The sequence below is a fragment of the Sorex fumeus genome, unplaced genomic scaffold (assembly GCF_029834395.1).
Source record: "Sorex fumeus unplaced genomic scaffold, SorFum_2.1 ptg000240l, whole genome shotgun sequence".
In the NCBI taxonomy this organism is placed as follows: Eukaryota; Metazoa; Chordata; class Mammalia; order Eulipotyphla; family Soricidae; genus Sorex; species Sorex fumeus.
Genome location: NW_026606297.1, coordinates 10,994,345 through 10,999,098, shown reverse-complemented (window position 1 = coordinate 10,999,098; position 4,754 = coordinate 10,994,345). Strand labels below are relative to the sequence as shown.

The window sequence follows — 4,754 nt, the reverse complement described above, 5'->3', positions numbered from 1 at the left end:
CTCCTTGGGGTGTCCACTGAACAAGCCAATTTTTGGTCTTGATACAATGATTCATTGAATTCCATCTTATTCCTTGTCAATGGGAGCTTCCTAGACTGAACTTATCTGCTCATTTGACCAAATATTTGTAAAAGATGACAGGAAATACAAAGTATTTTCATATATTGACATATATATGTTTAAAATTTTACCATTTACGTTAACTAATAAATTAGAGTAAGTACCAGAAAAAATATGGCTTGAATTTACAATGTTTTTAATGAACTCATCACCTGATGATATTGCAAAATAAATGTGACTCCACTAAATAAGATAAATATTATGGAGTTAATAACCATTCAGATTAATAACGTGCAATAGAAATTCCTTGACTGGTTATTGCTTTGTATGTTATGGGTTGAATTTTGCCCTATTCCCAAACTAAAGGCCAAAACACTCTACTTGTGAATATGACATTTAAAATAAAAATATGACCTTTATAGAATAGTGATATCAAGATAGAAATATGAGTCATAATGTATTAGGGTGGATCCAAGCCCATTGATACTCTCTCTACTAGACCAGTAAGAGACTGGTGGTACACATAATAATGACAATGACCTCGTGTTGGTAAATGCCCAAACTGGAGTGACACAACTACCGACCAAAAAGTAACAAGGGTTGCTGTGGTTGACTAGAAGTTTGGAAGACGAAGAGTTTTTTCCAGTTTGTGATACTTTTGTTATGTAACTCCAAGGAAACTGAAACAGTGATTATGTTCAAAATAAATGTGCAGTTTATTATATGCGTATCTTCACTATATAGACTAAATTGTTATGCTAATATGCAATATAAATGGTACCATACTGTTTTCAAAGAGTGCAATTTGTTTCCTAAACACTACACTAATTTATTTTAACTGAACTGTCAAGTCATCTTTTATAACTAAATTCATACACTTATGAACATTTTCAACAAAACAATCCTTTTTTTTGAGGGTATTTACTGTATCACTGTATCACTGTCATCCCATTGTTCATCAATTTACTCAAGTGGGTACCAGTAATGTCTCCATTTGTCCCAGTCCTGAGATTTTTTTTAAATTTTTTTTTCTTTTCTTTTCTTTTTTTTCTTTTTTTTTATTAGTGAAAAACCATGAGGTACAGTTATAGGCTTACAAATTTTGTGCTTGGGTTTCAGTTATACAATGATCAAGTGCCCATCCCTCCACCAGTGCCCGTCATCCATCCCCACAGGTCCCAGCATCCCCCCCCCCAACCCTCATCCCCCACCCCAGTCCCATCCTGCCTCTGTGGCAGGGTATTCCCCCTTGTTCTCTCTCTCTTCTTTTGGGTACTGTGTTTTGCAAGAGAGGCTTTGAGTGGCAATCATGTTTGGTCTATCGACTACTTTTAGCATGCTTCTCCCACCCTGGGAGGGCCCTCACAACACCCTTCATTTGGTACTCTCTTCTCTATCTGAGCTTCCTTTTCACCTAGAGCCTGTGGCTGGCCTTCCATTCATGGAGCAAAATTCCTGGTACTAATCTCAGCCATTCCTGGGTGTTACTCTCCCTTTTTGTTGCTTTATGTTCCCCAGATGAATGCAATCTTTCTGTGTCTATCCCGCTCTTTCTGACTCATTTCGCTTAACATGATACTTCCCATGTAGTACCACTTGTATGTAAATTTCATAACTTCATCTTTTCTAACAGCTACATAGTACTCCATTGTGTAAATGTACCAAAGTTTCTTTAACCAGTCATCTGTTCTTGGGCACTCAGGTTTTTTCCAGATTCTGGCTATTGTAAAGAGTGCTGCAATGAACAAACAATTGCAGATGTCACTTCGACTATACCTTTTTGCCTCTCTGGGATATATTCCCAGGAGTGCTATAGCTGGGTCAAATGGCAGATCAAATTCTAATTTTTTGAGAGTCGTCCATACTGTTTTCCAAAAGGGTTGGACCAGCCGGAATTCCCACCAGCAGTGAAGGAGGGTCCCTTTCTCGCCACATCCGCACCAGCACCAGTTGCTTTTGTTCTTGTGGATGTGGGCCAGTTTCTGTGGTGTGAAATGATATCTCATTGTGGTTTTGATCTGCATCTCTCTGATGATTAGTGATGTAGAGCATTTTCTCATGTGCCTTTTTGCCATTCGAATTTCTTCTTTGCGAAAGTTTCTGTTCATTTCCTCACCCCATTTTTTGATGGGGTTGGGTGATTTCTTCTTGTGGAGTTTAACCAGTACCTTGTATATCCTTGATATCAACCCCTTGTCGGATGTGTACTTGGTGAATATCCTTTCCCATTCTGTAGGCTGTCTTTGTATTTTGGTCAATGTTTCTTTTGAGGTGCAGAAGCTTCTTAGTTTAAGATAGTCCCATTTGTCTATCTCTGTTTTCACTTGCTCGGCCAGTGGCGTGACATCTTTGAAGATACCATTAGCTTCAATATCATGGAGAGTTTTGCCGACTTTGTCTTCAATAAACATTATGGATTCTGGTCTGATGTTGAGGTCATAAATCCATTTTGATCTTACTTTTGTGCATGGTGTTAGGCAGGGATCTGAGCCCACTTTTTTGCATGTAGCCGTCCAATTTTGCCAGCACAGTTTATTGAAGAGGCTTTCCCTGCTCCATTTCACTTTTCTTGCCCCCTTATCAAAAATTAGATGATTATATGTTTGGGAGGAAATGTCAGTATATTCAACTCTGTTCCATTGGTCTGCAGCTCTGCTTTTGTTCCAGTACCATGCTGTTTTAATTATTACTGCCTTGTAGTAGAGTTTGAAGTTAGGGAGGTTGATTCCTCCCATTTTCTTTTTCCCAAGAATTGCTTTAGCTATTCGTGGGGGCTTATTGTTCCATATAAATTTCAGGAGTGTTTGCTCCATTTCTTTGAAGAATGTCATGGGTATCCTTCTAGGGATTGCATTGAATTTGTACAGTGCTTTGGGAAGTATTGCCATTTTGATGATGTTGATTCTCCCCATTCATAAACAGGGGATATTTTTCCATTTCCTCGTGTCCTCTTTTATTTCCTGAAGTAGCGTTTTGTAGTTTTCTTTGTACAGTTCCTTTACTTCCTTAGTTAAGCTGATTCCTAGATACTTGATTTTCTGGGGCACAATTGTGAATGGGATTGTTTTCTTGATGTCACTTGCTTCTCTTTCACTATTTGCGTATAGGAATGCCATGGATTTTTGGGTATTGATTTTATAGCCTGCCACTTTACTATACAAGCCTATTGTTTCTAGGAGTTTCTTGGTAGAGCTTTTAGGGTTCTCTAAGTATAGTATCATGTCATCTGCGAATAGTGAGAGCTTAATTTCTTCTTTCCCTGTCTGGATGCCCTTAATATCTTTTTCTTGCCTAATCGCTATTGCAAGTACTTCCAGTACTATATTGAACAGTAGTGGAGAGAGTGGGCATCCTTGTCTCGTCCCTGACCTTAGGGGGAAGGGTCTCAGTTTTTCCCCATTGAGGATGATGTTTGCTGTAGGTTTGTGGTAGATGGCTTTAACTATATTGAGGAAAGTTCCCTCTATCCCCATTTTGGCAAGGGTTTTCATCATGAATGGGTGCTGGAAAAATATGGCACGCTTCACGAATTTGCTTGTCATCCTTGCGCAGGGGCCATGCTAATCTTCTCTGTATCGTTCCAATTTTAGTATATGTGCTGCCGAAGCGAGCACAGTCCTGAGATTTTAGCAGCCTCTCCTTACTCATCCTTCCAATGCTGCCATATTGGAGGCTCTTTCAGGGTCAGGGGAATGAGACACAATATTGTTACTGTTTTTTGCATATAAAATATATCATGGATAGCTTGCCAGGCTCTCCAAGATATATATATATATATATATATATATATATATATATATATATGTATTTCCCTATTTCCCTCTATGATTTGTTGCCCACTGTCTGAATCCCATAAAATATGGTGTGGTGATTATGGAAAATAGGTAGGGAGTGTCTTATAATTTGTTGCACGGCCTCGAAAGCCAGGAATATGTTGACTTATATGTGAGGCTGAGCCCATGCATGTGGAAAGCAGCCTGGAGCATGGGGGCAGTTGGGTAGTGGAGGTTGGCTACCGGGAGTGGGTCCCTTGAACCGGAGATTACTCTCACCCGCCCCCCACTGGGGCTCCCTGAGTAAAAATAGTCTTGTGTGGAGTCAGGGTATTTGTGGGTATTTACTGTGTAAGTAAGTTGCAAAATACTATATCTTTTTTTTTTTGAAGAGGGTGCTGCCTAGGAGGCCCTGGGATCCCAGAGAGATTCAAAATGTCAGAAACTGAAGCTGTGGTGCTGCTTCATGCATGAGGGATCCTGAGTCTACTGCTGGGTGCTTCAGGGGCCCCATCTGGTGATACTGGAGGGCTCAATGCATATTAATCATGTGCTCCAATAGTTGCTCTCCCGTTTGCTCTGTAACAGTAGAACTGTAGCAATAAGTAGTGGTCAAATCGTTTTAGGCTTGAGATTAATTAAATTCATTACTAGGGAGTACTGTACAATTATATTTTATATACTAAAGATATTATAATAATGTGTATTATTATTTTTTGAATTCTTGACTCTAGGATTAAAGAGGTGATTTAACAGGAAAGAGTCCATATTTATTTGATCCAAACTGAAATCAAACAAAGCATCCAGGATAATATTTCTTTGTTAGCTTCTAATTTGTGTAAAGCACGTTGTAATATAATGTCATTTATATAACGGACACTCCTGAAGGGGCTGGAGAGATAATAGGTTCAAGTTGCTTTC

The 4,754-nt window shown here is 39.1% G+C and overlaps 1 non-coding gene across 1 annotated transcript; it reads right to left on the bottom strand.

The window, feature by feature from the left end:
- Positions 1–3,567: 3,567 nt before the first annotated feature.
- LOC130018186 (U6 spliceosomal RNA) lies at positions 3,568–3,674 on the bottom strand. The gene has a single exon (XR_008791491.1). It is a non-coding gene; the product is annotated as a U6 spliceosomal RNA (small nuclear RNA).
- Between the last annotated feature and the right edge of the window lie 1,080 nt (positions 3,675–4,754).